At 44.8% G+C, this 17,441-nt stretch overlaps 1 protein-coding gene across 1 annotated transcript in view; it reads right to left on the reverse strand.

Annotated features, from left to right (window-relative positions):
- Positions 1 to 739: 739 nt before the first annotated feature.
- Positions 740 to 17,441, reverse strand: part of AFTPH (aftiphilin) — a 98,355-nt gene continuing 81,653 nt past the window's right edge. The window contains exons 11-12 of the transcript XR_005778515.1: positions 10,161 to 10,170; positions 740 to 749 (exon numbers count right to left, since the gene is read on the reverse strand). The gene's annotated coding sequence lies outside the window, so the exon portion shown is untranslated. The remainder of the gene's footprint in view (positions 750 to 10,160; positions 10,171 to 17,441) is intronic.

Here is a 17,441-nt window from a genome sequence, read left to right on the forward strand (position 1 = left end):
CACATGTAACAGGTCAGTCAGTGTCATAGGTACAAATCTGCTGCAAACAGATAATTTGGACTGTTGCCAATAGGAAATCTGGGTCAATTTATTTAGGAGCACAGAAGCTTTTACATAATACACAGTTTCACTATATACCGTTTGTTTCACCCTATAAGACGCACCGGCCCATAAGACGCACCTAGGTTTTAGAGGACAATAAGAAAAAATATTTTTCATTAGACCTCAGATCAGACCAACAATCAGACCCCCAATGTTAATCAGACCTCAGCTAACAGCCTCAATCAGACCCCCAATGTTAATCAGACCTCAGATCAGACCCACAATATTAATAGGGGCCCCCATTCAGACCTCAGATGAGACCCACATGCCACAGATCAGCCCCCATGCATATATCAGCCCCCAGCCTCAGATCAGCCCCCATGCCATATATCAGCCCCCAGCCTCAGATCAGCCCCCATGCCATATATCAGCCCCCAGCCTCATATCAGCCCCCATGCATATATCAGCCCCCAGCCTCAGATCAGCCCCCATGTCATATATCAGCCGCCAGCCTCAGATCAACTCCCATGCCATATATGAGCCCCATGTCATATATTAGCCCCCATGCCATATATCAGCCGCCAGCCTCAGATCAACCCTCACATATCAGCCCCATGCCATATATTAGCCCCCAGCCTCAGATCAGCCCCCATGCCATATATCAGCTCCAAGCCTCAGAGCAAATAAAATAAAAGAAATCCACTTACCTGTCCTGCTCTGCTCCAGCACTCTCTCTTCTTCTTCCTACTGTCGGCTGTGCTGTGACCCGACGCACACAGCCTGAGGTCACAGAGCGCCCTCACGCTGTGCGCAGCCACAGCATAGCCGACAGCAGAGGACCAGGAAGTGGTGAGTACAAGGCCTGGGGAGCACTTCATTCACTGCTTCCCGGTCCTCCGGTACTAATGAGCGCTTCCATAATGGAAAGCGCTCATTAGTATTTGACCCATAAGACGCAGTGACATTTTGCCCCCACTTTGGGGGGGGGGAGTGCGTCTTATGGGGTGAAAAATACGGTATATATTTTACTTACACATGACAGTATAAAGCATAATTTTATTATAATAACATATAGTCATTAAATGCCTCCTAAAGTATTACATTAGGTTCGAATACGACTAAGGACAAAATCTTTATGGTTTGTATGTTCTCCCTGTGTTTGTGTGGGTTTCCTCCAGGTTCTTCGGTTTCCTCACACACTCCAAAGACACATTGATAGAGAACTTATATTGTGAGCCCCATTGGCTCACAATCTAAAACGCTGCAGAACATAGCAGCGCTATATAAGTGCATAAAATAAATGCTCCTAAATGGATATATTACACACTGCCCTCCCTGAACTTGTCAGATGATTATGGAGTAAATCCTTGTGTTTTATAATGGATAATATTTTCAGGACTGCTGACACATGAGAGGAATGTCTTACAGTCTGACATTCCTATGGCTTGCTCTATCCACCATTCACAGGCCTATTGTTATTAAAAGAAAAAGTATAAATAAAAGAGTTCTATAAAACACGATAAACCATTAGATACAATGTGAAACTAAATTACTCAAAACACCAGATTCATAAAAAGAGTGTATTTCAGCCCTCTTTGAAGGATGACTTACTTGAAATATTTTCTACAATTTTGAGGAGTATGCCCTATTGATGATAAATGTGGTGCATGCACCATGGGGGAGAAATGCTGTGTGACCACCTGTGTTAGTTTTATGGATGAAGCAGCTCTTCAGATATCTACTCTTCGCTATACAGAAGATACAATGGTTATTGTACAACTTCTCAATTCATTCATAACTTTTAGTGGGAATAATAGATGAATGAAACAACATGGAGTCATAAGATAGATCCTCCAGAATTATGACATGGGGTAAGTAGTTAGTAAAACAGACATGTCAGTAGACGTGACAGCTCCTTCTTTAAGAAGGTTGTCCAGATTTTTTATTTAAAGAGAACCTATCATCAACTTTATGCTGACCTCACTGAGGGCAGTATAAAGTAAAGTAGTGACAGAAATGCTGATTTCAGCGGTGTGTCACTCATGAGCTAAAAGTAAGTAGTTGCCGAGAACCAGCACCATAATCATTGCAGCACATGCCTTGAGAAAAAAAAAAAAAGAGTCAAATCTACTTGAGAAGAGTCATGGTTATTGATAATTCCTGCTGATGATTGGCAGTTCTCTCCTAGAGAGAAAGGGAGAAAACTAGGTAGAAGACTGTCAGCCATCAGCAGGTGGGCGGGAGAGCAGGAATTCATGAATAACCAGGACTCTTCTCAGGTGGCCGGGACTCTTTTCCAGGCCCAGTCTGCAATGATTGTGATGTTGGTTCTCGGCAACCACTTACTTTTAACTTTTAACTGACAGACTGCTGAAATCAACTCACCTGTCTCTACTTTATTCTGCCGTTAGTATAGGGTGCATTCACAGGACCGTATAAATGGATCCGCATCCATTCCGCAAATTTGCGGAATGGGTGCGGACTGATTCATGTCAATGGGGCCGCAAAAGATGCGGACAGCACACCGTGTGCTGTCCGCATCCGTTGTTCCATTCCGTGGCCCCGCAAGAAAGATAGAACATGTCCTGTTCTTGTCCGCAACCGCGAACAAGCTTACGCATTCTCTATATAGTGCTGGACATGTGCGGTCCGCCACATGGCATACAAGCCAGTTTTTCTGCAGAAAATATGCTAAAAAATGCAAATTTTTAATAGTAAATCTGCCCCATTTCTCTGTGAATTGACACACCCCGTAGGTGAAACAACGCTTCAATGAACAAGATTCATTGCAAAGGGTCTAAACTTCCATCTACCATCATACCCAGTAAACAACTGCAACAGGCCACACACTTCTGTTTATCCTCTTCCTTTAAGGGCTCATTCACACGGCCGTTGTTCGGCCTTTCCGTGCATTGGGGACCGCAATTTGCGGTCCCCAATGCACAGGCACCATCCGTGCGACTGCCGCAACAGATCCAGACCCATTCAACTTGAATAGGTCCATGATAAGTCCGCACAGCAAAAAAATAGAATATGTTCTATTTTTTTAGCGGTGTGGAGGCACGGAGAGGAAGCACTACGGAGTGTTTCCATGGGGTTCCGTGCTTCCGTTCCGCAATGACCTTCTGATATATACTTTTTAATTTTTTTTACTTTTCCTAAGTTTAAAGTTGAAGTTTAAAGATCGGACTTCCTCCATACATTTATGGCGGAGGTCCGGAAGTGGTTAAAGAACATCTGTCAACATGGCATATTTATTGTCCTTTATATATTTAAGAAAATTAACTATTTGGAGCACCAAGGGGCTGGCCATAGTGCTAAGAGCACCGCTAGCGTAACACCCCTGTGCTCTGTACTCTCTCTCCTCTTTTGATTGATAGGGCTAGACATCTCATCTAGTCCTGTGGTCTCGTGCCAGCACAGAGTTGGCTAAGTGACTCAGTGCCTGCGAAGTGGATCCAATGAGCGCTGCTTTACAAGCTCATCAGATCCACTGCGGAGGGGCCATTTAGTCAACTTGGCTCTTGCGCAATGGATCTGCTGCTGCTTCCGCATCTGATCCACTGTGCAAAGGCCGAGTCACTGAGGAGACTTTGTGCTGGCTTGAGAACACAGGACTAGATGAGATGTCTAGCCCTGCTAATCAAAAGGGGAGGGGGAGTACAGAGAGTACAGGAGTGTTACGATAGCTGTGCTCCTAGCACCGCAGCCAGCCCCTTGGTGCTCCAAATAGTTAATTTGCTTAAATATAAAAAGGACAATAAATCAGCAAATATTAACCCTAGAGACAAAAGAATGGTTTCCTTTTAGTCAGCATAATCAACCCTACCAGGCAATATGCCTGCTTTAATAGGGTTGATCATGCTGACAGATGCTATTTAAGTGAGTGGAAATAGATGCTGGCCTCAGCTGTGCAAAAAACATAATCGCTGCATCCAGCAAAACAAAGAGCCGTGGTGAGGACTGAAGCAGATTGCAGGAAGAAGCAGAGGGAAAAAATGGTATACATTCAATTGTTATTTTAGGCAGTTTACAGGAGTTGCCCAAGTTTTTATATAACTCAAGCAACTCCCTTACATACCGAGAAGTGACACCACAATGGAAAGATCTATATACACTGAGCAAAAATATAAACGCAACACTTTCGGTTTTGCTCCCATTTTGCATGAGCTGAACTCAAAGATCTGAAACATTTTCTACATACATTTCAGAGTGTCCTTTCAAAGGCCCCTTTCACCCAAAGACCCATTACTCTCAAATATTGTTCACAAATCTGTCTAAATCTGTGTTAGTGAGCACTTCTCCTTTGCCGAGATAATCCATCCCACCTCACAGGTGTGTCATATCAAGGTGCTGATTACACAGCATGAATATTGCACAGGTGTGCCTTAGACTGCCCACAATAAAAGGACACTCTGAAATGTGCACAGTTTTGCCTCACGCAGTGCAATACATCTCTGTCGCATAGAGTTGATCAGGTTGTTGATTGTGGCCTGTGGAATGTTGGTCCACTCCTCTTCAATAGCTGTGCGAAGTTGCAGAATATTGGCAGGAACTTGAACACGCTGTCGTATACGCCGATCCAGAGCATCCCAAACATGCTCAATGGGTGACATGTCCGGTAAGTATGCTGGCCATGCAAGAACTGGGATGTTTTCAGCTTCCAGGAATTGTGTACAGATACTTGCAATATGGGGCCGTGCATTATCATGCTGCAACATGAGGTGATGGTCGTGGATAAATGGCACAACAATGGGCCTCAGGATCTCGTCACGGTATCTCTGTGCATTCAAAATGACATCAATAAAATGCACCTGTGTTCATTGTCCATAACATACGCCTGCCCATACCATAACCCCACCGCCACCATGGGCCACTCGATCCACAACGTTGACGTCAGCAAACCGCTCACCCACACGATGCCACACACGCTGTCTGCCATCTGCCCTGAACAGTGAAAACCGTGACTCATCCATGAAAAGAACGCCTCTCCAACGTGCCAGACGCCATCGAATGTGAGCATTTGCCCACTTAAATCGACGAACTGCAGTCAGGTCCAGACCCCGATGAGGACAACGAGCATGCAGATGAGCTTCCCTGAGACGGTTTCTGACAGTTTGTGCAGAAATTCTTTGGTTATGCAAACCGATTGTTGCTGCAGCTGTCCGGGTGGCTGGTCTCAGACGATCATAGAGGTAAACATGCTGGATGTGGAGGTCCTGGGCTGGGGTGGTTACACATGGTCTGCGGTTGTTAGGCCGGTTGGATGTACTGCCAAATTCTCTGAAACGCCTTTGGAGACGGCTTATGGTAGAGAAATCAACATTCATTGCAGGGGCAACAGCTCTGGTAGACATTCCTGCAGTCAGCATGCCAATTGCACGCTACCTCAAACATTGTGATATCTGTGGCATTGTGCTGTGATCAAACTGCACATTTCAGAGTGGCCTTTATTGTGGGAAGTCTAAGGCACACCTGTGCAATATTCATGCTGTGTAATCAGCACCTTGATATGCCACACCTGTGAGGTGGGATGGATTATCTTGGCAAAGGAGAAGTGCTCACTAACACAGATTTAGACAGATTTGTGAACAATATTTGAGAGTAATGGGTCTTTTGTTAATGTTTCAGATCTTTGAGTTCAGCTCATGCAAAATTGGAGCAAAACCAAAAGTTTTGCGTTTATATTTTTGCTCAGTGTATGTGGAGTATATAGTGGCCATGAATTCTTGTGTACAGCAGGGGTCTACAGTCCTGACACCAATCTATAGAATTATACTGCTTCAATGAGAAACCAATATAGTATCAATAGAACAACACAGGAAATGTTTATGCAGTTTGTGGAATTAAAAAATCTGATCCACATGCTACGGAGAGTGTCTGCAGTGAAATCCGCACATAACTTGAAATGAGGGTGTGTATTTAAATTTATGTAGCAGACATTTGCCCCAGATTTCTTCATGTGCAATGCAAAGGGTAAAATCTGCGGCAATCTGGCAGCATAACATTTGTGCATCAAAATCTGCCCTATTTGAAAAAACTTTGTACATGTAAACATACCCTAAGGCCCCTTTCACACGGGCGAGACTTCAGCACGGGTGCAATGCGTGAGGTAAACGCATTGCACCCGCACTAAATCCGGACCCATTCACTCCAATGGGACTGTGCAGATGAGCAGTGATTTTCACGCATCACTTGTGCGTTGCGTGAAAATCGCAGCATGTTCTATATTCTGCGTTTTTCATGCAACGCAAGAAAATCGCAAGCATCCATCCGCAAGCAAGTGTGGATGCGGTGCAATTTTCACGCATGGTTGCTAGGAGATGATAAGGATGAGCAAGCCCATTAAAGTCTACTCACTGTATTATTTTCCCTTATAGCAAGGTTATAAGGGAAAATAATAGCATTCTTAATACAGAATGCATACTAAAATGTGCCATGAGGGGTTAAAAAAAATATATAAATTAACTCACCTCATCTACTTGTTTGCGGAGCCGGCATTATCTTCTTTCTTCTCCCACGTGGTGAGCGCGATTATGTAATCAAAGGACCTTTTGCAGGTCCTGAAAGAAGAAGAAAAAAGACGATGCCGGCTGCGCAAACAAGTGGATGAGGTGAGTTAATTTTTTATTTTATTTTTTTAATTCCTCAAGGCACATTTTACTATGCATTCTGTATTAAGAATGCTATTATTTTCCCTTATAACCATGTTATAAGGGAAAATAATAAAATGAATAGAACACCTAACCCAAACCCGAACTTCAGTGAAGAAGTCTGGGTTCGGGTCTGGGTATCACATCCAGTTTTTTCTCACGCGCGTGCAAACATCGGAACGCAATCGCAGTCAAAGCTGACTGAAATTGCGCGCCTACTCGCGCGGTTTTCCCGTAATGCACACGCGACGCATCCGGAGCAAATCCGGGACGCCCGTGTGAAAGAGGCCTAAAGGTACAGCTTTCAGTCATTCAGGATAGTCGCCACTTGCTAATCAAAGCGACATACTCAAGAACAGTTGGTCTGACTGTGTGCACAAAGCAGCACGATAGTAGCGCAATGAAAGGTTTAAGACTTTATCGATTCCTCATTAAAATCCATCCCATAGAAACAATGAACACCGCTTATGCATTTCAGGCTAGCAAGCTGTAGCTATGACTTTAGGGCCTTAGTGGCCTGAAAAGCATAAGTGGTGTTCATCTTTTTCTATGTGATGGGTTTTAATGAAGAATCTATAAAGCCATAAACTTTTTTTCATTTTTTCATTGATTTTGGATGCTTTCCTATATTTCTGGTTTTGCCAGCAGAGTGTTGTTCCATGCATGCTCAGAAGTAATAGGAGTAGGAGCAAGGCGGTACTGTGGAGTGAGGTAGGACTGAATCCATGCTACTGAACTCTGGGAGAATTAATTTTCAGCTCCCCCCAAAAAAATGCCAGTAGAGAATGAAAGCAAATGGCAGATGCTTAACAGTTCATGGTGCAAAGTTTTGCTTTTTTGTATTTTTTTTAATCAGACCTGCATGAACTTTTTTTTTTTTAACAGAAAACCAGAGGCCAAAACAAAATGCTACTCTGGTGAAGAACACGAAGAGTTGCAAAAAAACAACAACCCCAAAACAACCATTTCTCACTATTGGCTGAATCAGCCCCTTGCAGACTTCGAGCTCTGCCGCCCCCTGTCTCCATCAATCCTTACTGCCACTCTGATTTCCTATGTCCAGCACTTAGGACTTGGTAGGTCTCAGTTCCTTCAATTCCCTGTTATCCTCATACACATGAATGTAAGAGATAGAACTAGTATGCAGTCAGGTCAGAACACAAACCATTCACATATCCTTACCTATAGATGCCATGCTACAGTTACCAGCCTCCCTTATCTGACATATGAATCAAATGCTTGGTCTTCATATTGATGCACAAGTCCCAACATATTGAGGCACATTCACTAGAGACGCGTTTCAAACACAAGTCTTAGCAAACATTCCGCCAGAGTAAAATAGACGCACACCTCTTAATTAACTTGTTATATCTTGTGCTGTCCGTGGGCCACAAACCCAAACCTCTGGTATAATTGACTTCAGTTTCCTAATGTAAAGTATTGTAACTGTAGAAGGAAGTGTCAGGTATGTATACAGTATATATATATATATATATATATATATATACAGTGGATATAAAAAGTCTACACACCCCTGTTAAAATGTCAGGTTTCTGTGATGTAAAAAAAAAACGAGACAAAGATAAATCCTTTCAGAACTTTTTCCACCTTTAATGTGACCTATAAACTGTACGACTCAATTGAAAAACAAACTGAAATCTTTTAGGTAGAGGGAAAAAAAAAATATAAAAATAAAATAATATGGTTGCATAAGTGTGCACACCCTCAAACTAATACTTTATTGAAGCACCTTTTGATTTTATTACAGCACTCAGTCTTTTTTTGTATGAGTCTATCAGCATTGCACATTTTGACTTGGCAAGATGTGCCCACTCTTCTTTGCAAAAACACTCCAAATCTGTCAGATTGCGAGGGCATCTCCTGTGCACAGCCCTCTTCAGATCACCCCACAGATTTTCAATCGGATTCAGGTCTGGGCTCTGGCTGGGCCATTCTGAAACTTTAATCTTCTTCTGGTGAAGCCATTCCTTTGTTGATTTGGATGTATGCTTTGGGTCGTTGTCATGCTGAAAGATGAAGTTCCTCTTCATGTTCAGCTTTCTAGCAGAAGCCTGAAGGTTTTGTGCCAATATTGACTGGTATTTGGAACTGTTCATGATTCCCTCTAGCTTAACTAAGGCCCCAGTTCCAGCTTAAGAAAAACAGCCCCAAAGCATGATGCTGACACCACCATGCTTCACTGTGGGTATGGTGTTCTTTTGGTGATGTGCAGTGTTGTTTTTGCGCCAAACATATCTTTTGGAATTATGGCCAAAAAGTTCAACCTTGGTTTCATCAGACCATAACACCTTTTCCCACATGCTTTTGGGAGACTTCAGATGTGTTTTTGCAAAATGAGGCCTGGCTTGGATGTTTTTCTTCGTAAGAAAAGGCTTTCGTCTTGCCACTCTACCTCATAGCCCAGACATATGAAGAATATGGGAGATTGTTGTCACATGTACCAAACAGCCAGTACTTGCCAGATATTCCTGCAGCTCCTTTAATGTTGCTGTAGGCCTCTTGGTAGCCTCCCAGACCAGTTTTCTTCTCGTCTTTTCATCAATTTTGGAGGGACGTCCAGTTCTTGGTAAGGTCACCGTTGTGCCATATTTTCTCCACTTGATGATGACGGTCTTCACTGTGTTCCATGGTATAGCTAATGCCTTGGAAATTCTTTTGTACCCTTCTCCTGACTGATACCTTTTAACAATGAGATCCCTCTGATGCTTTGGAAGCTCTCTGTGGACCATGGCTTTTGCTGTGGGATGCGACTAAGAAAATTTCAGGAAAGACCAACTAGAGCAGCTGAACTTTATTTGGGGTTAATCAGAGACACTTTAAATGATGGCAGGTGTATGCTGACTCCTATTTAACATGATTTTGAATGTGATTGCTTAAAGGGCTTCTGTCACCCCCCAAACAGCAATTTTCAGTATTTGAATTAATATAATTGTTAATGTACGGTCCTCATTCGGCGCAGGCGCTCTGAGAGAAGGACGCTCGCTTGGCTGCTCCTTCCTCGGTGCGCCTGTGCCGATGACGTCAGCCCTACACCCGTGGAATATATCCACTGTATATATTCCCCAATGTGTCCAGTATATGGATGTATATATATAGATATGTATGTAGGCCCCTGTAAATTGCATACATGTCTGTATATATACTTATACAGTGTATATGTCCCCAGGTTGTATATATATATATATATATATATATATATATATATATATAGATAGATATATTCACAAGACCCTGGTTGATCCCCCGTGACGTCCTATTGTCTCGGCTCTGACTCCATCTTTAGCAATATTGCTATTTTTTGGACAAGGTTCTGCAGCATTACTCAATAGAAGGTAGTTCTTATATACAGGACACGCCAGACTTCCTGGTTAAGCTTGGAGAAGTTGATTTGGCTCACTCCTCCCCTGTATTGCTTGCCTCCTTTGATGTAACTTCGATATATACTTTGATTGTACTGTACACGAAAGAGGCATTTCAGCCGTCACAAGGATGCTCAGATTGTCAGCGTATACTGCTCAAGCATCAGACTTCATTATTACATTGCTGAATATCATTTTGCAATACAATTACTTTCTTTTTCAGGATGTTTTTTATTTACAACAACGCGGCGTGGCGTGGGGTCCCATGTGGCCCCTACGCAGGGCTTTTTTTCTCAGAGAAAAGGTGATGGAACTCACCCCCCCTCCCCTGGCCACGCCCCTACCTAACCCTAGGACTGCCCCCTACCCAGCCCTAAGACCGCCCCCCTACCCACCCCTAAGACCGCCCCCCTACCCACCCCTAGGACCGCCCCCTAAAACCGCCCCTTTAGAGAACAGGGATGCAAGTAAAATTTTGGGGGGGCTATAAAAGTCCAGCCCAGCAAAGAAACCCCCCAGATCGGGATGGCACTGTTAATGGGGGATCTGGGGATGGCACTGTTAATGGGGGATCTGGGGATGGCACTGTTATGGGGTGGAGGATCTGGGGATGGCATCCACAGATCCCCCATCCTATAACAGTGCCATCCACAGACCCCCCCCCCCCCCATCCTATAACAGTGCCATCCATAGACCCCCCCACCCCATAACAGTGCCATCCACAGACCCCCCCACCCCATAACAGTGCCATCCACAAACCCCCCCACTCCATAACAGTGCCATCCACAGACCCCCCTCCACCCCATAACAGTGCCATCCACAGACCCCCCATCCTATAACAGTGCCATCCACAGACCCCCCCACCCCATAACAGTGCCATCCACAGACCCCCCTCCACCCCATAACAGTGCCATCCACAGACCCCCCCACCCCATAACAGTGCCATCCGCAGACCCCCCCACCCCATAACAGTGCCATCCACAGACCCCCCCCACCCCATAACAGTGTCATCCACAGACCTCCACCCCATAACAGTGTCATCCACAGACCCCCCATTGCCACTCCAGTACAGTTATAAAATGTGTAATTAAATGAATAATGATTCATGCTGCCCCCTCAGTAGTATAACTTTCAATATATTGTACTCACAGGGCTACTGTTATCGTAATGCAGGCCGGCCGGGCAGACGAGCGGCAGCGTCACTGACTGACGTCACGTGACTGCGCCGCCTACTTCATTCATAAAGTAGGCGGTGCAGGCACGTGACGTCAGTCAGTGACGCTGCCGCTCGTCTGCCCGGCCGGCCTGCATTACGATAACAGTAGCCCTGTGAGTACAATATATTGAAAGTTATACTACTGAGGGGGCAGCATGAATCATTATTCATTTAATTACACATTTTATAAGTCTCTACTGGAGCTGCGGGGCCGGAGCACAGTGAACGTACCGGCCCCCAGCTCCTCCTCCCAGTCCCTCCCCGCTGATACATCGCAGGCTGCGATGTCAAAAGGTGGCGGAACGCCGTTCCGGTGCGTTCCGCCAGAAAAAAAGCCCTGCCCCTACGTACGCAAATACGCAGTGTTGAGGAAGATGTCGTCTATCTGTCCCACCACTTCAGACATGTGCTGAGGTGGTGGAGATATATCGACGACATCTTCCTCATCTGGAGTGGCAATGAGGCCCAGTTGTTGGATTTTCACATGTTCTTGAATAACCAGGATGAGAACTTGCAGTTTATACTTGTACACTCTAATACTGAGATCCAGTTTTTAGACACCAGGGTCATATGCGGTGCAGGCACATTACACACTGAACTTTACACGAAACCTACAGACACTCACACGTTCTTGTGTTATAATAGCTCCCATCCCAGAAAGATGATTCAGTCGCTTCCTTTTTCCCAATTTCTCAGGGTGAAACGCATAGTGACTGATCAAAGTAAACTTGATCCTGCCCTGGATTCCATGATAACCAAGTTCCGGGACAGGGGATATCCCTATCGGTTGCTGGCTGAACACAGGGACAGAGTATGCGGCCTTGATAGGAATGACATTCTGTCCAAACAAAGAACTGCTCAGAAACCAGACAGAATCCCGTTTGTCTCTGTGTACAATGAATTAAGTCCCTCTATTAACAGGATCATCAGGAAGCACTGGGATATATTGGGTACCTGTAGCAGGAATATTCCCTAGTTTAAACATCCCCCGTTGTTCTCCTATCGACGATCCAGGAATTTGCGAGACCAGTTGGTTAGGGTTGATATTGGTTCCAAGGGTACCACCAGACAGACCACGTTGGCACAGCCTGGGCTGGGTTGTTTTCTCTGCCTAGGCTGTGTCAACTGTAGGTATATTCGCAAGGGGAAGAAATTCACACACCCTAGTTCAGGTATATCTTATGACATTATGTTTCACTTAACTTGCGATTCCAGTTCTGTTATATACGTGTTGTCCTGTCCATGTAATTCACTTTATGTGGGCGAGACCTCTACGGAACTAAAAACTCGCCTCAACAATCACCGGTATAATATTAGGAAAAAGCGCCTTGACTTGCCGGTATCCAAACATTTTACTAAGGCTGGACATAGGGAGAATGATTTGTAATGTTGGATCTTGGACCACATACCTCTACCTAGACGAGGTGGTAATAGACTTAAGTTGTTGAAACACAGGGAGTTACTGTGGATACACAGGTTGGGCAGCCTTAAGCCCAATGGATTGAATGTGGAATACAATTTTGGGGATATCATGTAGAGGGTGGTTTGCCTTTTCTGACCTGTGACTTGTGGCGTGTTCTCAGGTGTGCAGACTTGGAGAACTGCAATACTGTTCATAATGTTTTTAATATACTTATATATTTTTCTTTTTTTCTCTTTAAGATCACTTGCACAACACGAATGAAACAGGGATGGAGATCAAAGTTGAACCACTGCTTCACATCCATTGGGAATCCGGCACACTTACTGTAGTGTTTTATTTACTACATGCTGCCCTGAGTGAGGAGTGCCAAAGGGTACAAGCCACACAAGCCCTAAATGCTTAGTCTATATTGTTTTAGGCGTCCTGTTTGATTTGCCCTTTATATACATTGGTTCACCGGCCTGAGGAGATCCCTCTTGAGTTGAATGGTGCCCGCATTACTTTTATGGTAACCCCCCCCAGATAGCCACGTGATATGTGGTGGTCTTCGGGACGTTGCCTGGAAGGGTGGGGTTGCAGCCCTGTGAAGGGGACTGCCCCTACCACTTTGCGGCACTAGGCTCGATTATAAGGCTGTATTCCGATTTAAACAGCATTGATATGCGAAGGTAGGGCAGTTGACCAGCAACCAAGATGGCGCGTGTGTGCTTGGATCGCACTGGGCATGCGCACAGTATTCTGTAGAATGGGCAGATGAGCGGAACGGCAGAAGGGGAATGCGCATGCGCAAATATTTGTCTCTGACGCAGGACGCTCTCAGCTGCCTACCTGATTGGCACTCCCCGGAGCAGGCGCAGTAGATTGTATACAACGCTGGGATGGCGTGTGGATCGTGTGCCTCATCCCCTGGGTATGTTAGCATTTTCAGGCTTTTTGGCTCCTCCCCTTACATTTTACTTTGGTTTTCACAACTCTCACGGTCAACACTGGAGGTGGTGTTTATTATTATGGATCATATATGGATATCAGATTATAATTTAAATCACAATGATTGATTGACCATGTCTTCATCTATGCAATTTGTAGTTTGCAATGTACATTGTATATTTTGATGTATTATTTCTCATTGTTATGTATGCTAATTTTGTTAACACCCACTGTTTTGATTGGGTCATATGATGATGATGTGTGCTGTTTCACCTGTTATATACCCACCATATGTATATGTTCTTTGCTTGAAAAAGGCTCTAGCATTGAGCCGAAACGTTGCACCGCACAGGTGATTAAAGAAGTTATTTTCATATGCCGCCCGGATGACTGGAAAAATGTGTCCAGTTGAGGGCACATCAAAAGACAGAGGATCAAAGAGATCCTCTGCCTTTTGCTAAACACCTCAGGCAGGGCCGGAGATGTTTGGCATAACAAGGGCAGGGGAACAAAGGGCTCCCCTGCCCTTGTATGCCGCGTACCTGCAGCGCTGTAATTACAACACCAGAGATACGCGGTCACTTCAAAGGCAGGAGGATCAAATCTATCCTCTGCCTGGAAGCGCCGGGATGCGCAGGCTGGTGCCGTGATGTCATATCACCACGCCAGCCCACGTGCACTTGCCTACAGGCGTGCTCGCACGCCTGTAGCGTGGGCTACTCGGAAGCGGGGGCCGCCGGTGGCGGAGCGCTCAGCAGTTGAGCCGTGCATCCCCGTCCACCAGCAGGAATCATCCCCTGGAAAACAAGCAAAGCCAAGCAGAATCATCCCCTGGGGAAACGAGCCAAGCAAGCGAGAATTTACCCCTGGAAGATGAGTATTAACCCCTAGAAACGAGCATCTGGCTGAGTAACCCTTTCCCTACCACCCTAGACCGATGAGTAATACTATTAATCCCTGCATTATCTACCCCTAATTCCTTATAACCCTTGCCTTTCTACACCTTGATTGGAGTCCACCTGTGGTAAATTCTGTTAAATGGACATAGTTTGGAAAGACACAGCCCTGTCATATAAGGTCTCACAGCTGACAATGAATATCAGAGCAAAAACCAAACCATGTGGAGGAAAGATCAGCCTGTGCAGCTCAGAGACAGGATTGTGTAAAGACACAGATATAGAGAATGGTAGAAAAAATTCTGCTGCACTGAAAGTTCTCGAGCACAGTGCCCTCCATAATTCTTAAATGGAAGGTTTGGAACAACCAGTGCTCTTCCTAGATCTGTCAGCCCCACCAAACTGAGTAATTGGGGGAGAAGGGCCTTGGTAAAAGAGGTGTCTAAGAACCCAATGGCCACTCTGGCTGAGCTCCAAAAATCCTGTGTGCAGATGGGAGAAACTTCCAGAAGGTCAAACATCACTACAGCACTCCACCAGAAGGACCCAGAAAAACCCCTCTCCTCAGTAAAAGACACATGAAAGCCTGTCTGGAGTTTGCAAAAAAGCACCTAAAGAATTCTCAGACTGAGAAGGATTTGCTTTTTGGCCTCGATACGAAGCAATGCTCATCACCTGCCAAATACCATCCCTATTGTGAAGCATGGTGGTGGCAGCATGATGCTGTGGTGGTGTTTTTCAGCAGCTGGGGCAGGGAGACTGGTCAGCATGAGGGAAAGCTGAATGGAGCAAAGTACAGAGGTATTCTTAAAGGGGTTGTCCGGGTACAGAGCACAACCCGAACATATCCCTGTTTTCACCCAGGCAGCCCCAGGCTTTTTTCTTCACATTTCTCACTGCTAGGCTAGCCATTTTACATGCTGAGTGGGGGAAGATGGGGATATGTCCGGGTTAAGCTTTGGGTCGAAGGCTCCCCTTCTAACAAAACAATGACCCTAAGCCCAAAGCCAAGACAACACAGGAGTGGCTTAGGGACAACTCTGTGAATGTCCTTGAGTGGCCCAGCCAGAGCCCTGACTTGAACACAATCTGTGATTTTATTTTTCCTTTTCAATAAATTAGCAAAGATTTCAAATCATATTGTTACATTTTCATTATGGGGTATTGAGTGCACAATGATAAATTTTTAGCACAAGGACACAACATAAAAAAAACTAGAAAAATTGGAAGGGTCTGAAGACTTTCCGAATGCTTTGTATATACTAAAAAGAAAGACGTCTAATGTTTGCATATAGTCCAGTGCAGGGGGCGCACAAGTAGCAGTCATACTTGGGTTCTGGCTCCTTCCCTCAGGCCCCTCCACCACATAAGAAGACACCAGTATAGCAAAGACATACAGCAGTAGTGAGAGCTGTTACAGAGTTTGGTAGGTAAGACTTAAAACCATTGAACCCTGGGTAGAGTAACGATATAGTTATTACTAACCACACTCTATATTACCCCCAGATCCTTTCACTCTCAAAAAAACAAATTGTCAAACTACAGTATTAGAAATGAAACCCAGATGTTTTTTTCTTAATAGCGCAGCATAGTTAGAATTCTTCATGGCCGAGGACACATCTTTGTGTTCGGATCTTTGCACTGTTCTTACTGAGCGAGTAAAGTACAAGGGAGCACTGTAATAAGACACGCTCCATTAGGAAGGCATTTATTCAGAGACTTTTGTAAGTTAGGGAAATGTTTGTGCCACTTGTGTACTACTTTGAGACAGAGAAGGTTTTACAAAGCTCTCAAGTTCCCGGGCACGTGCTGCTCCTGACTGGGAAGCCGATGAAGGCACGGGATAGACCTTGGACATTGTTGGTTCCTATGACAGTGTCTATTTATAAGTCCCCCTCCGGGTATGTTATAGAGAATTTGCTCGTGAAGTTTAGTTACATTTCATGTAGGATAAGGCTACTTTCACACTAGCGGTAGCCTTTTCCGGCGGGTGAACAGCCTGCCGGATCCGTGCTGCCGCTAGTGCACACGTGCCGCTGGAAGGTCTTATAATTTATACAACTATAGATACATAGTATTCACAAAGTAAAAATATTTTACCACATTCATCCCTGGCAGTAAGCAGGGTCTACCCCATGGAGCAACTTTTTATTCTGAAAATGAATACGTTAACTAATGTAAAAGCTGAATATCAGAAGCGCTGCACAACATACCCCTCATTTATGGATACTGGTTGAATATGTAAAAGATTATTGTGAAATGTGTTTTTTAGATTGTTTGAATGTATTTATGATTTTTTTAATTGTATGAATAATTTTATTATTGGAGCCCTTTAAGGGCAAATCCCAGAGATGGGAGTAGAAATGAATATTTTTAATAAGGTTAATTTAAATAAAAAAGGAAGTGACGTGGGGATAAATACCGCCCTAGTTTGAAAGTGAAACCATAATGCCCCACACGAAGCAGGAGCGAAACCCGGGTTGGGCATTGTTTTATGTCGTAGGGTACTTTCACACTAGCGGCAGGGGAGTCCGGCAGGCTGTTCCGGTGGGTGAACAGCCTGTCGGATCCGTCCTGCCGCTAGTTCACGTGTGCCCCCAGACTGCCGCTCTGTCCCCATTGACTATAATGGGGGCGGAGTTACGACAGCGCACGGCGAGAGACAGCCGGACTAAAAGTACGACATGCAGTGGGAACTCCACCCCTATTATAGTCAATGGAGACGGAGCGGCAGTCCGGGGGCACACGTGAACTAGCGGCAGGATGGATCCGACAGGCTGTTCACCCACCGGAACAGCCTGCCGGACTCCCCTGCCGCTAGTGTGAAACTAGCCTTATACGATGATAAAGACTGTGATCTTGTAAGTGAAATAAAGTTTTTGGAACCGATATATATGCGGGTCT

The sequence above is a fragment of the Bufo bufo genome, chromosome 4 (assembly GCF_905171765.1).
Source record: "Bufo bufo chromosome 4, aBufBuf1.1, whole genome shotgun sequence".
Taxonomy (NCBI): domain Eukaryota; kingdom Metazoa; phylum Chordata; class Amphibia; order Anura; family Bufonidae; genus Bufo; species Bufo bufo.